Genomic DNA, 16,502 nt, shown 5'->3' with positions numbered 1-16,502 from the left:
TGTCTACACACACATCTTCTACTTAAAAAACAAACAATGGGAAGGCAAGCCGTATAGTTTTAAAAATTAGTTACCTACGGAGAACAGGAAAAGAAGGGAAAACAGTTAAGAGATAGGGGCTAGAATCCTTTGAATATGCCTTATTTTGTAGATTTGACTTTGAAAACATCAAAACATTTTACATACTTATAAAATAAAATTTAAATTTATAAAAGTGGCCCCCAAATCGAAAAGTAAAATGAAACAAATCAATCTATATATATGTTGTACTACTGGAGTAACTCCACAGAAAGGGACTATTATTCCAGGTGATTTTAAAATTGAGTGATGTGCTGGAAGAGCCCTGATGGATCACAAAGACATCTAATAAAAGCTTGGTTTTTATTACTTTGTTACTGTTAGATGAGCCTGTGAACCAGCCTTTATGTTGAGAATTGGTAAATAAAAGCAAACATTTAACCTGTCTTTCCTAAACAAACTATACCACTAGATAACCAAACTATAGAAGAGATAGATGTTTCTTTCCATAAAAGTATTTTTTTCCTTTTTAACAGAAAAATGATAATATCCTTGTTTTCCAACCTCTACAAACAAATGGATCTAGGCATGGATCATCATCAGCTGCTAACATCCCTAAATGAAAGACGATCAGACATTATGTGCCTAATGATGGAAAAACGCACCAAGAATGCTGGATCCAAAACAAAACACCTGAATCTAATTAAGCCTTTGATGCCAACTCACAGGAAATATAAGAGGGCAGAAAAACATGCTATACCCCAGTGATGTAATCAGCAAACTACAATCTATGACAAATTCTGCTGGACAAATGACAAATAAATTGCAAAGACAGAAAAGAGAGATGGCAGGAAAGTCTATAGATTTTGAAGAGACTGAACACACTATCATGTGTGGACCTTATTTGGATCCTATTTCAAACAAACCACCATACAAATAAAATTATAACTTCATAAGAAAATTAGAAAATTAGTACTGACTGGATATTTGATAATATGAAGGAAATATTTTATTTAGGTTTGATAATATCAAGGTTATGTTTTAAAACAGGCTTTATCTTCCAGAAAGATCTACTAAAATATAGATAAAAGGACACAAGGGTTTGCTTCTAAATAATACTAGATGGGGGAAGAGTGAATAGAAATGAAATAAATTCAGCAGTGAGTTAATAACTATAGATTGTATATGACACATACATAGAGATTACTGTATTTTTCCATCCAATTTTATATGTTTCAAATTTTTCATAAAATCCCCTAGATCAGTTTATAAGCTCCCAGCTCTTATCCAACTTCCCTTTTTTTCTCCTGTAACTAGGTTTCTTCTGGGCTACTCAAACTTAAAAAAATACTCATTTACAGACAGGTGTGGTGGCTCATGCCTGTAATCCCAGCACTTTGGGAGGCTGAGACGGGTGGATCACCTGAGGTCAGGAGTTCAAGACCAGCCTGACCAGCCTGGTCAACTTTTCTTTAGTAGAAATCCCATTTCTACTAAAAATACAAAAAAAAAAAAAAGATTAGTCAGCATGGTGGCAGGTGCCTGTAATCCCAGCTACTCAGGAGGCTGAGGCAGGAGAATCACTTGAACCTGGGAGGTGGAGGTTGCAGTGAGCCAAGATCATGCCATTGCACCCAGCCTGGGCAACACGGGCAAAACTTCATCTAAAAAAAAATACTCATTTACCAGAATAACCATTAAGTTTTCCTCTGTAGCATAATAGTACCCCTGAACATCCCTTGAAGAGAATCAATAAGTAAGTGAACAACCTACAAAGCTAATAAATTAGGAGTCTATTTATGTTAATGCTATCTTTCTTCTCCTCTGGCAAATACAACTTCTATAGTGGATTTCTATGAGCATTGGTAGATCACTCAGTGCCTAAGGGAGAAGGAAATCTGACATTTTTAGCTCAAGTGCTGGTAGGCACTGCCAAATCCACATCAATCAGAAAGGAAAAATATTCTGGAAATTTGAACAGAGGCATAAATGAAAATAAGAACGTACTTCTTTCCTGCCCAAGTGTCCTGCCTGTTACGCAATCTTCCAAGTGAGAATGATTCTTTATATTTGGTCTACGAACATGTGACCATTTCATCATTTTGAAAAAGAAATTAATAAAATATTTAAAAGTTAACAGTGTTCTGGGAGCATCATTTACCAAACACAGCTGCAACTTCTCAGTGGGGGGCATTCATGATGGGTTTAAATGCAGTGTCTTCATAACAAATTCAGTCAGTGGCCTGGTTTCACCAGAAGTAATAATAACATTGGGCACACAAGCAATTTGCTTCTGAGAAGGGGGGTTTTAGGTGCCCCCCCAGGCAGACATGACTGACAGACCCCAAGCAAGAGGGGGGTGGGTCCCATAAATGCAGGATGGCTGCCAGGAGAACATGGCTTTGGAAATTCAGGTTCTGACATTCACAGCTTAAACCCTGCTTCTCTATAAGCAAAATACTTGCATTGTCATTATCTGTTTGATTTTCTGGAAAGAAATTAAATATTAAGACTTTCTACTGAAGTGAAATATTAGGCTAGTATAGTGGGTAAGCTTGAGTTCTGGGTGTGAATCTGTTATCTGCCACTTATGAGCTATCTAAACAATAGCATGTTCCTTAACCTCTCTGAGCCTCAGTTTCCTTACCTTGTAAGGGTGACAATTTATAATAGTGCCTGTCCTCAATGTTTATTTTGATTATATAACTACAGCATGTAGAATACTTAACACAGTAGCCAGCAAAGACATGTCAAAAGACAAAATTACAATAAATTTATAGAATTGTCCTTAATTTGTGATTTATGAATTGAAGCACCTGCTTTCTACACAATCGAATGAAAGCTCCCACTGGGCAATAGTAAAACTGTGGGTTTTGTAAGGTGGGAAAAAGGAAACACAACAATAGAAAAATAAATGATTAGTTAACATCAAGTTACTTCAGGTTACTTTTTTGTAAGGGTTAAGGCAGAGAGGATTTGCTTATTCTGCTGACTCAGGTAGAGAGTGGCATTTAGCATGAGTGACTCCATTTTGATTTGGTCTGGTTTTTAGGGGCCTAGTACAGGAGCTTAGTCTTAAACAATGGCCTCCCATACTTTTGTTTAACATTAGCTAGTCTGTGTCCTGTTTTCAATAGAGAGGATGAATTAAATACTGCAACAATTCTCCTACCAAAAAAAGGAAGGTATTATTATGATTACACTAATATCTCAGTTCTATAGATCTTTCACATTGATTTTCTCAATCACAACTATCCTGCAAATTCAGTTCAGTAGGTATAATTTTTGCTGTGTTTCTGAGGACACTGTGTTATGGAGAAGTAAACACTTTTATTCAAGGTAACATGGTCAGCTAGTGGCAGAGGTAGGATAGAAACAGGATATCTTGACTCCCAATTCTATGCCTTTTCTTCTAGACCACACCTGGTTTTGTACCTTTTTGAAAGGTGCCAAGCATATTTTTTTCCCAGTTTGGCTGCTTTTTCCTTCCTCAAGAAGAACACAACTCTGCCAAGCTAGAAAAATTAGGTAATTGTCACCTTTGTGTTTCATGAACATCAAGAGGCCAGGAAATATTTTCTGTGTCTGTATGGCGCTCCAGCCAGAGGCTATATAAGTATACATACACACACACAAACATACTGCACACACATGTACATATATATACACATATGTATACATATATTAGTACAAAGAAAATATTATATAGATACGTAAATATAAAAATAAATAAAAGGGAGATTTAGATTATTCCAATTAAAAAAATTTACAGTCATTTGCCTCATAATGATGTTTCAGTCAACAGTGGATCATATATACGATGGTGTTCCCATAAGATTATAATATCATATTTTTACTGTACCTTTTCTATGTTTAGATACACAAATACTTCCCACTGTGTTGCAACTGCCTACAGTATTCAGTACAAGAACATGCCGTACAGGTTTGTAGCCCAGGAGCAATAGGCTATATACCATATAGCTTAGGTGTGTAGTAGGCTATGCCATCCAGGTTTGTGTAAATGCACTCTATGATGTTTTCTTGGCCTCAGAATAAAACCCAAATACTGCTACTTCTTCCTCCCATGCCAGGGCAGACATTGCTAATTGATAATGACACTATTTTCCACTAAGTCCACAGACAGCTTCAGAATCCTCGTGAAATACTGAGCTCCAGGAAGCCATCAGCAATCAATCCGAGTTTGCCCATGAAATAAAACATAACATGCCCTCTCTGGAGTAGAACCATGCATGTGAAAGCTCCTCAAGTTCAGGGACCATTTTCTTACCTATCACTGAAAATGCAGAGACCTTAGCAGAGTGCCGCAAACAGATTAGGCACTGGGGAAGTACTAAATGAAAGAATTCATGAACACACCTCAATCTCCTGACAACATAGGAGAGAGGAGACGACCTGAAGTTGGCCATGTCCTTACTTCTAGTTTTTCCATTCCTTCTCCTTCACTATTAATAACACAGATAAGGCCAGACTTGGTGGCTACACAGATAAGGCCGGACTCGGTGGCTACACAGATAAAGCCAGACTTGGTGGCTCACGCCTGTAACCCCAGCACTTTGGGAGGCCAAGACGGGAGGATCTCCTGAGGTCAGGAGTTCGAGACCAGCCTGGCCAATATGGTGAAAACCCATCTCTAATAAAAATACAAAAATTAGCTGGGCATAGTGGTGCACACCTGTAGTGCCAGCTACTCGGGAGGCTGAGGCAGAAGAATTGCTTGAACCTGGGAGGTGGAGGTTGCAGTGAGCTGAGATTGAGCCACTGCACTCCAGCCTGGGTGACAGAGCGAGACTCTGTCTCAAAAAAAAAAAACCACATACACACACAAAAAAAACACAGATAATTTAAATCAGCATAGAATACGTACTCATATCCATAAACTGCCAGGATAATTCTTACTTAATATTTTTTTCTAGAGATTCTCTTTTTTTGCCACTTTTTATTTTACAAGGCAGCTTTATATCACAATCACAGAGAGAAAACTAATATTATATGCCATAAACAAAGAGGAGCCATAAAAAACATAGTAATGAACATAAACACAGGTCTGGGTATTATCTGAAAATCATCCCATGTCCACCACTGATATCCAAATGAGAGGCATTTTAGTGTGGAGGTGAACTGGATAGCTTGAGTTAGAATCTTACCTCTGCCAATGCCTAGTGGTGTGACCTTGAGTAGGTGACATAACCTTTCTGAGCCTCACTCTCCTCATTTTGGTATAAGCGATAATGACAATTCCTATCTCATAGGCTTTGAAAACTAAATAGGTTAATCCATGTAAATGGCTTGGTTGGTAGAAAGTGCTCGATAAAAGTTAGAGCCTCAACAAAACTGAATCCAGAAATATATAAAAAAGATTATGCACCATGAACAAGCGAGATTTATCCCAGGAATGTTAAGATTGGATTAACATTAACATCAGAATATCAATTAATGTAATAAGCTATACCAATAAAGGTCAGAAACCATATCATCTCAATACACACAGAAAAAGTATTTGACAAAATCTTAACGCCTTCATGATAAAAACACTCAAAAAACTAGGATTAGAGAATATCCTCAACTTGACAATTAGTGGCCACAAAAAACTCTTAGCTAATATTAGACTTAATGCTTTCCCACTAAGATCAAGAATAAGACAAATAAGTCTGCTCTTAGCATTTCTGTTCAACATTGTACTGGCAGTTCTAGCCAAGGTAATTAGGCAAGGAAATTAAATAAAAGATATCTAGATTAGAAAGAAAAAAGTAAGACTATTCCTATTTGCAGATAACATAGTCTTGTATATAGAAAATCCGTGAAAAATCCACTAAAAACTATTAAAAGTTATAAACTAGTTCAGCAAGTTTGTAGGATACAATATCAGCATACAAAAATCAGTTGCATCTCTATATACCAGCAATGCTCAATATGAAAATAAAATGGAGAAAACAATTCTGTTTATAGTAGCATCAAAAATAATACAATACTTAGGAATAAACTTAACAAAATAAGTGCAAAACATACACTCTGAAAGCAATGAAACCTTGTTGAAAAAATTAAAGAAGACTTAAATAAAAAGATATCCCATATCCATAGGCTGGAAGGCTTAATATTGTTAACACGGCAATACTACCCAAACTAATCTACAGATTCAACATAATCTCTCTCAAAATCTCATCTGGCTTCTTTGCAGAAATTGACAAGCTGATCCTAAAATTCATATGGAAATTCAAGGGACTCACTCAGGATAACCAAGACAATCTTGGAGGTGGGAGGAACTGAACAAAAATGGAAGACTCACACTACCTGATTTCAAAACATACTCAAAGCTACAGTAATAAAATTGTGTGGTGTTACCATGAAGACAGTCAATGAACAATGATAAATTAATGGAACTGAACTGAGAATCCAGAAATAAATCTTCACATTTATGGTCAATTGACAAGAGATGTAGAAAGAATATTCTTTTCAACAAATGATTCTGGGACAACTGGATACTCACATGCAAAATTTGTTTTACGGTGTGAGGTATAAATAATGTAATATATAATAAATTAACTCAAAATGGATCAAAGATCTATGTAAGAGCTAAAACTATAAAACTCATAAGAGTACATCTTTGTGACCTTGAATTATGTAATAACAACAAAAACACAAGCAACAAAATAAAAAATAAACTAAACATCAAAATAAAAAAATTTGTGCTTCAAAGGACACCATCAAGAAAGTAAGTCCACAGAATAGAAGAAAATATTTGCAAATCACGTATTTGCTAAGTATATAAAACATGTAAATAATTCTTGGCTGGGCACAGTGGCTCATGCCTGTAATCCTAGTACTTTGGGAAGCTGATGGGAGACTTGCTTAAGCCAGGAATTCAAGACCAGCCTGGGCAACAGAGCAATACCCTGTTTCTACAAAAAAAATGTTAAAAATAAAAATAAATTTAAAAAATGAATTCTTAAAACTCATTCATAAATATAACCTGATTTTAAAAATAGGCAAGGAACAGATATTTTTTCCAAAGATACACACATATCCAATAAGCACACAAAAAGATTACTATCCTTAGTTATTAGGGAAGTGCAAATTGATACCACTTCACACCCACTAGGATGGCTATAATGAAAAGGACAGACAATAATAAGTGTTGGCAAGGATGTGGAAAAACTGGGAATACCGTTGCTAGTGTGAATGTAAGATGGTGCCTCAACTTTCGAAAATCGATTGGTATTTCCTCAAATTTTTAAACAGAGTTACCATCTGACCCAGCAATTCTACTCCTAGGCTTAAACCCAAGAGAAATGAAAATACATGTCCACACAAAAACTTGTACATGGATGTTCACAGCACCATTATTTGTAATAGCTAAAAGGCAGAACTAACATATGCATCAACTGATAAGTAAAAAATTGTATAGCCACATGGAGTATTTTTCAACCATAAAAAGGAATTAAGTACTGATATTGATACAACATGAATGAACTTTGACAATATTATGCTAAGTGAAAGAAGCGAATCATTAAAGACCCATGTTCCATTTATTAAACATGCCCAGAATACGCAAATCTATGGTTGCCAAGGGGTGGGGTTGGGGGAAATAGGTGGTACTGCTAAAGGTCATGAGGTTTCTTTCTGGGGTGCTAAAATGCTCTAAAACTGACTATGATTATGGGTTGTACAACTCTGTGAATATATTAAAAACCACGGAAATTTTTTTTTTTTTAACAGAGTTTCATTCTTGTTCCCCAGGCTGGAGTGCAATGGCGTGATCTCACTCACTGCAACCTCTACCTCCCGGGTTCAAACGATTCTCCTGCCTCAGCCTCCCAAGTAGCTGGAATTACAGGCACCTGCCACCATGCCCGGCTAATTTTTGTATTTTTAGTAGAGACAGGGTTTTGCCATGTTGGCAAGGCTGGTCTTGAACTCCTGACCTCAGGTGATCCACCCACCTCGACCTCCCAAAGTGCTGGGGTTACAGACATGAGCCACTGTGCCTGCCCTGAACTGTATTTTTTAAATCAGTGAATTGTATAGTATGCAAACTATGTTTCAATAAAGCTGTTACCAAAAGTCAGTATTTTTATAACTACTTTTTGGGAAACCTTGAGTGTAACATAAGTAGAAGGGGTACAAAGAGAGCTGGGGGTGGAGTAGGAGCTTGGGGAGTTTGGGGACAGTAATAATGCCCCTACAAGCAGAGGCTGTGGACAGCAAAAACCAACGGGGACAGCAGGGGAGGAAAAAAGCAATAGATACAACCATACCACCCCACAGAGCAGCCCCCTAAACTGCAGGGGTGAACTAGACCGTATAGGGCAGGCCCAGCTAGCTTGTTTTTTCCCTCCCCCTGCCCCTGCCTGTTTTGGTTTCTCTGCCATCTGTCAGGTCCTGGGGCTGCCCTACCCTGGAGTAAAGACTCCTCAGATAATATTATCTGAGAAGTAATAATATTACTGCCTGTGAGGTGGGTGGGGTGATAGGTTCTGAGGTTTAGAATAAGAAGGGAGTCTAGCTCTCTTTCTACTGATGAGGAAACCGAGCCTCAGAAAAGAGAAGGACTTGTGCAAGGTCACTGGGCTAGTTAGGGGTGGAGCTAGGGTTAACATTGCACTTCCTGAGAAGACAAGGGAATACAATAGAATAACTCATATGATACAGAGCTTTAAAAGAAAAGGACAGGGCCAGGCATGGTGGCTCGTGCCTGTAATCCCAGCACTTTGGGAGGCCGAGGCAGGTGGATCACCTGAGGTCAGGAGTTCAAGACCAGCCTGACCAACATGGTGAAACCCCATCTCCACTAAAATTAAAAAATTAGCCAGGTGGCATAGCACATGCCTGTAATCCCAGCTACTTGGGAGGCTGAGGCAGGAGAATCGCTTGAACCTGGGAGGCAGAAGTTGCAGTGAGCTGAGATCGTGCCACTGCACTCAGCTTGGGGAACAAGAGTGGAACTCCATCTCAAAATAAATAAATAGATAAATAAAAGAAAAAGACAAGTACTGCAACAAAAATTCTGCAGCAAAATGAAAAGCCCTCTAAGAAAGGAAATATAATCAAAGGACATTACTTGGCTGTCTGTGATCATCATTTATATATATTAATAATGTAGACACTTTAAACCTGATGTAGGTTAAAATAGAGCTCTTCCTATCTTGAGAGACGGGGGCAGGGGAGGGAGGGAGATGGTGTAAGAAAGCGAAATCTCCATCCATCACAGCAGGAAGTAAATAGACAAGGTGCAGAATAGATAAATCAAGAAACAGCGGTGTAAGCATATCATTTAGAGATCTGGAGGCAGCTACTAGAAGAAACAGTGAGTTAAAAGCGGCAGCCTCCAGGGTAGGGTGAGTGCTGGATGGTTGTTTTTCATTATAAGCCTTTCAATACTATTTGATTTTTTAAAACATTTGTATATATTGTTTTGATCAAAATTTAATAATTTGCTTTAGAAGACAACCACCCAAAGTCTCCTTGTTAGCAGTTCAGACACCTGGCCGGTACCCAGCACTGACTGGCAAGGTGGTCTTCGTTGTTTCAGTCCCTTGCTGCTTGTCTTCTGGGACCAGAGGCCCCATCACCTGCAGCTTCTCTCCACACAGGGGACCTGCGGTCAGAGCCGAGAAGTCAAGTCAGCCTCGACTTGGGCCTCTGGAGAAGGCCTATCCTCCTTGTTGTTTATAAGTAGACAGAGAAAAAGATCTTGGTGGGGGCTGGCTAAAGGGCTTGCCACTTCGTTTGCCGTTTTGCCCAGCTGCTTCCTGTGTTATTAGGGTTGAGGCCGCCTTTCTGGTGACACCAAACCAGGCAGCTACCAGCAGCTCGGGGGAATGGCCTCATGCTCTCAGGAGGGGAAGTCATGCCACCAAGGTGGCTTGCTGATTTGCTCCTGCTGGGGCCCTGGGGCTGTCATATGAGGAACACCAACATGACGCGTATGTGGAGAGAGGAGCTGCCTCTCAGATGCACCTGCTAAAACTCACAAAGGGAAGCCATGCATCTGCTATGGAAACAAAGAGGAGGACTTCAGGTCTGGCCACCAGATCGGAGCACGTGGAACTCAGCTTCATCGATGTGAAACTGCAACTCGAACATGGCTCAGTATGAAGACAAAGGCCTCCAAATCACATCTCCACTCACTCTAAAAGGGCAAATTTCTCTGTCTGTAAAATATGGAGGTTAGCCTTGGTTCTCTCTCAACCATGATGTCCAAACCTGCCTTGTGAAGGTTATTGCCGGTAACTTGTCCTAATAATAGCTTAAGCACTGAGGTTTGCAAACAAGGTACATTTTATTGTATGTGAGGCGAGGGTTCAAGGTCTCTGTGTGATATTATTGCTCGCATGTTCATCTCTTCCCTAGAGTGGCAGGAATGGAGCAGAGTTGGGGGGTTGGCTGTGGGGGCTGATGTGTTGAACACGTCAACATTGTCCATTTTGTGTACTAAAAAAACAACAACAGCAACCAGTTAAGAATCACTGGATTTGGGCCTCTCTCAGGACCCTTCCAACTCTAAAGCAAATGACCATGACTACAGTTGAGACATTCCATCCAAAGGGCTTCCTTAAAGACACGTGTTAAGGATCATGCAGACCATTCTCTGTGGCCAAGGTATACAGGGAATCATAAACCTGTCCAAGGATAGTCTTCCTTTGTGCCTTTGCTCAAACTGTCTCCACTCCCTTATGGGCTATCTTCTTTCCTTCTCAAATCCTACCGATCTATCAAGGCCTATGTCAAGACATGCCTTTCCCGCAAAAGTCTGACCAGCCAAGCCCCACAATGACCTTCATTTCTCTCACTCCCTTAGCACTCACAGTCTAGAGTTCACAGTTTTTAACTGCACGACAAACTGCTTTATATTTCACTAATTCTTTGGATCACTAAGAATGCCAAGGATAGTCATCCTGTCTGAGTTTCACCTATAGCAACCAGCACAGAGATAGGCACACACCAGGAATTATTTGCTTAATTAATACTTCATGAATGATTTGTTCAATGCATGAGCCAATGACCAAAATTCTTAACTTCTGGTTTAAAAAAATTAACAAGAAAGTTAAAATATGATGCTTCTCTAAGGTCCCATATCCAAGGCTGCCTTATCAATATAAGAATCTGAGGAGAGTCCTTTAGAAAATCCTTCTGTCATATAGTTTCCACTTCAAACCCTAAGAAGCAGGTCCTCATCTCACTTTCCCATATGGAAGTATAACAGACTTGGAGATAGGAGGCTGACCTCTAGCTCTGAATTCTTATCTCGCCATTCATATCTTGCCAAAACAAATCTTAAAGCATGATATTTTAAAAGCACAAATCAAAAATAGTTCTCAGATATTTCTTAAGAGTTATTGCATGTCTTCTCTGAGGGTCAGCCCTGCAAATTCTCTTTGATCTCAGCCAGGCCTTCAGTGAAGTTAGACAATTCTCTCATTCTTCCCCAGTTGATTTCTTATTCCACCCACAGAGGCAACTGTTCCAAACCCTGAAGTCTCCTGAAGTTTCCTAACCAGTCCATCACCTTTATTTCCTGCAGAGGACCTCACCTCCTGCCTTACTTAGAAAACAGAGACTATAGAACATGGACAGACTAAATACACCTCTGTTTTACCTAGAGATTAAAGCCTGAGAACCACTGCTCTACAATGACCAAATAATGATGCAAACAGAATCAAAAGGTCTACTGATGAAGTCATCACTGGGTCTTTTTCAGGCATCTCGCCAGAAGGTCCTATTTACTTCCCTCTCTCACTGCATGTATCTGAGTTGCCCAGTCTATCAAAATACCATGCAACCAGAATGATCCCTGCAAGAAATTCTGCCTGAATTCAAGCTCTGCCTTCTCAAAACAATTTCTTTCAAGGATTTGCACCCTCTGTTGCCAGGGCCCAAGTATGGCTTAAATGGCTGTTTTTTGAGGTACATCACACACAGCCCTTAGCATAATGGCCATGGCTGGAAAGCCAATATCTAAGCTCTTTGCATCCTGGGAGGCATCCCATACCCCCTGACTGAATTCTGAAGTGTCTCTGTACAGACAAGGCCATCCAGGGGCCTTGACAGAATCTGTGAATCACAAAGTGCCTTTAAGCTTCCCACTGGCTCAACAGCACAGAGAGGCCACAGATCCGTCTTCTTAAAGTGACACACAATATATAATTAATAAATTGTTTCTTAAGGAATGGAGGGCATTTACCCAAGAGAGTCACACATTCAGGAGGCTCCTTCTCTATTTCCATGGTCTTTTTTTTATCAGACTGGGATTTACAGACATTACGTCATCCGCAGGCTTTCATGATGACGGGCAGGTAACAGTTGGGCAGGCTGCCTTCCATTGCTCAATTTTGAACGTCAGAAAGGTAGTGGCTGGTTTAAGGGCACACAGCAAGTCAGGGATCCTCTGTCCCATGCTCACTGTGCTGCTCTGTCTGCCCTGGAAGCAAAGCATGCCCTCAACATTTTTGGATGGTTGCAAAATGCTGAATTCTCACAGAGGAAGAGGCCCTTCCTTAACTCTACGTGTTGAAATGTGAGAATGGCCCTGGGCTTCTGCTTGGCTTGTTCCCTCCCACTTCTCCTTGCCTACTCAAGTTCCACCCACCTCCCTTGTGCTACTTAAGAGCACTTCCCACCTGAAGCCTTTCACTTCATGCTCTATCACTCTTAACTTTCCCTTCCTTCGGCAGGTAAACTTGGGGCTGGGTTTACTGGTCACAGAGACCAACTTCCCTCAAAAAAGCAAAATTCAGGAAAGCTCTGGAGGCAGAGGGGCTGGGAACAGCCAAGGGTTGATTACATACATGAGCCAAATTCTTAATGGTTATGTAATTAATACATTATAACAATAAATATATAAATATGCTAGTACTTACTATGTGCTAAGCATTCTGCTCGGCACTTTCATGCACCCCTCGAGTAGTAAGAGCATCCAAAGATATTCTAGTTCCTCCCTTGCCTCCATTCACTGCCTAGAAGGCAGCAGCCTGCCCCCTTTCTCCCACCGTCTCACTACTGATGCAGGGGCCATCCCCTGGACCCTAGGCATGGCTTTGCTCCTCAGAATGACAGGACCAAAAGCCTTTCATAAAGACTCTAGTGAGGTGACTGATGTCTGGCTTTGTCAATTACAAGTGAATAATTAATACTTGCCAGTAGAGAAATAGACTCATTGTTACGGTGGCCACATGGAGGCTACAAAAGGCCATTTTGTGACGCTCTTGGTGGACCCCTGGGGCCAACAGTGGTCCAAAGAAGCTGCGTTGAGAGTGTAGTCCAATCCTTAAATGTACGGACTGGGACCCGTACTGTTTTCCAGGAGCGCTTTTCCCGTTAATTAGCTTGTTGCCTATTCATCATCTCATTCAGCTTTCTGGTTGATGACAGCAGCAGAAGCCCACTGAATATCAGAGAGGGTGTGATTTATCAGAGGGGACATGTAGTGTTCTCCTGGGGCCTTTTACCAATTTTTGAATTCATGTCTACTTCCTTCTCTGGGCCAGCATCTGATTTGAGTAAAACTCTCCAACCCCACTGGGTTGTACATCCGACTCTTGGCCTAATGCCTAAAGCAAGTTTTTCCTTTTTCATTTTCCAGCAGGGACTGAACAAGGCAGCCTTGGGTGCCTACAGAACCGGTCAGAACTAGCCAGGAAATAAAGCAGCTTAGTGAGCACAGAGCTCATGCCCCCAGCCAGAGGCTCAGTGTGCAGAACCAGCTAGAGGCACTGACTTTGTAAGCAACAACACTCTCTTCTTGAGGTCTAATAATTGCCTTGGCAAAGGGCAGCCAATGCCAATGAGGAACCCTGTGTACACAAGTTTCTCATCCCGAAAGTGGACACTTGGTGCTCAAAAAATGCCTTCTGGTGACAGTAACCCCTGACCAGTCAAACAAACATGCACGCATGCACACGCATGTACACACACTCTTACAGCATTCCTGCCCGCAGGGCCAAAGCTGCCCTTGCCAAATACAGAGCTGACAGCTGCTAGATATTGTCATTTCAGGGACCTGTTCCCAAAAGAACTACCCAGCTCCCCACCTCCACTTCAAGCCCACTGTTTGAAATTCCACCATTAGTGATAGCAAATATTTCTACAGTGTTTCCCATTAAAGCTTTGTTTCCCATTAAAATGCCTCCATCCTCTGTTTCTTTTCCGGTCAAATGACTTGAAAAGCACCTGCTCTGCATCAAATGGGAACTTCTTTTGTATTTAGCTGTTCAAGATAAACACAGTCATTGGCTCCTTTCTTGAAAACCATTTCTAACACTGGAGACTGGGGAAAGGGCAGGGCACTGTATGGAAGTGGAAGTGGGAGGCCACCAGGAGGGCCACAGAGAGAGGGTCTAATGGTGGAGAAAGCAACTGTCAAGGCTTTCACAGGCCTGCCCATAGATATGGACCTGATTTTTGCCCTCTAAGATCTCAGGGACTCAGGTTGCTGGCACAGCCTGTATCCAAGAGTAAGATGAGACCCACTGTCCTAACTGGGACACAGACAGGAGGCAGGAAATGGGAACACAGGAACTGACACTCTCCTGATTTGCCTCTGCTGCCAGCAGGGCTGCCTCCATCTCCCTGCCCATGCTGAGGGCACAGGCACCCAGGAACTAGCAGAAAAAGATCCTTGTCCCATTCTTGGCCTAGCTGGAAGGACAGCTGATGGCTCATCAGCCCTGGTGAGTGTTTCTACTGTGCTGGGGAAAGTAGGCAAACAAAGGTCAAAATCAGATTCCCTGCGCTGGGGAGGCACTGGGGCTGTCAGTGTCCTTTCCAGCCGAGTTCTGGATATAGAGGGCCATACTTCTGCGGACCATGCTACCTGCCCCCATCCCCAAGCAGAGAGCACCTCCTCCACTTCTTTTGCACAAAGGTGGGCTGTTCCTTGGGGTGAGGGGTAGGGCTGTCCTGAAAACCAGACGCCACAACAGACAGTTAAGCATCTTCCTGGTTCTTCAGAGCTCAAGAAAAAATAACCTTTTCCCCCAGGAGTCAGCCCACTCATCCCCTTCCCCCACTTCCACCCTGCCCGCAGCCAGCTTGGTGAGCGATGCTAGTGTAGGCCAGAAAGCTTCCAAGCGGGTCAGACCTGCTCCTCTCTCATCAAAGCCCTCCGCCCCCAAACATCGACGCTGCGCCCCTCGCCCCACCCATCACACGTTCTGTGTGCCCGAGACGGCTGCCAGGCGGGCCCAGGCGGCTCTCGCTGGCCCTGGGGGAGGTGACGGTGGTCACGGCGGCAGAGGCAGGGGCCAGCGCTCTGCAGTAGCTGGACCCGAGGATGTCGCCGCTGCCGGGCTCGCGGCCGCTGCAGGTGTCTCCGGCCCTGAGATTAGCACCGCCTCCTCCCGGGCTGGCGGCTCCGGCCCAGGCCGCGCACCTGCTGCTGCGGCTCCCCCGCCGCCGCGCCAGAGCGCCGCGATGTGCCCGCACCTCCCGGGCAGAGGGTCCGTGCCGCGGGACGCACGGTGGGCCCGAGGGGGAAAGGGGCCGCGTGCGGCCTGAGGCCGGGCCTCGCGCTAGCCCGGGCGCAGCGCCCAGCGCCCCCCCCCGGGCCGGGAGAGGGGGCGGCCCTTCGCGCATCCTCACGGCCTCATCCCCGTCCCCGGCAGCATCCTGGTCCCCGTGCCCAGCCCGAGGCCTGCGAGGGCCGCTTACCTGGCTCTGCGGCGGGTCCAGGGGAGGGGCCCGAGGCTACCGCAGGGCCCCGCGCCGGGGCGCAGGATGCTGTGCCCCGCTCGGCTGCGCCGCGCTCGGCCCCGCCCCGGCCCCGCTGCTCCGCCCGCCGCGGCTCCGCCCCCACCCAGCGCCCGCCCCTTCGCCGCTGCAGCTGTCACACAAAGGGCAGGAAATGGCTGCGGCGAGGGGCTCTCCGCGCTCCCCGCTGCACCGCCGGCGCACCCAGGACCTGCCTCTCGGTTTCGGAGGACCGCTCAGCACCCAGGCTTCCTGCCCTGGGGGCGGGAAAGGGAGGGAAGGCTTCTTCCACGGCCTCCATCACCGGGAACCACACCTGCAGCAACCCGAGGACGAGAGCTTCGGCCGCGTTCGGATCTCATTGGCCCCACATGATTTCCAAGTGCTCTTTTATCAACCCAATCTTTATTGATTACCTATCCTGTTCCAAGTACCGTGCCAGGACCTGGGTGTGCACTGGTGTACAAAAGACAGGGTCCCTGCCCCCTTGGAGTTTTATCACCTGCCAGGAGAGACAGGTGTAAATTAACCTAGCAAACGTCCGGTTACAGCCCAAAGTGCTCTGAGGAGAAGGAGCAGGGTGAAGTGACAGAAGATGCAACTGGGGCTAGGGGAAGGGGCCTTCCACCAGTTGAGCTTGGTCGCTGATGGGGCTCCTTAGCTCAAGAATAACTTCTTCCTCTCCCAGTTCCCTGGAGAAGAGTCCCTGAAGCTGCCGCCTCTTTAACAGGGGCCTACCTCAACTTCATGCTGGAAGAATTGCCTAACGGACAAATAGGTGA

The 16,502-nt window shown here is 43.5% G+C and overlaps 1 protein-coding gene across 2 annotated transcripts in view; it reads right to left on the bottom strand.

The window, feature by feature from the left end:
* Positions 1-15,779, bottom strand: part of CYFIP2 (cytoplasmic FMR1 interacting protein 2) — a 135,931-nt gene extending 120,152 nt beyond the window's left edge. For both annotated transcript variants that reach the window (XM_032158487.2, XM_032158490.2), the window contains exon 1: positions 15,682-15,779. The gene's annotated coding sequence lies outside the window, so the exon portion shown is untranslated. The remainder of the gene's footprint in view (positions 1-15,681) is intronic.
* Between the last annotated feature and the right edge of the window lie 723 nt (positions 15,780-16,502).

Source organism: Hylobates moloch, unplaced genomic scaffold (genome assembly GCF_009828535.3).
Source record: "Hylobates moloch isolate HMO894 unplaced genomic scaffold, HMol_V3 SCAFFOLD_6, whole genome shotgun sequence".
Lineage (NCBI taxonomy): Eukaryota > Metazoa > Chordata > Mammalia > Primates > Hylobatidae > Hylobates > Hylobates moloch.
Note: the sequence above shows the minus strand (reverse complement) of the source record. Positions and strands in the feature narration are given on the sequence as shown.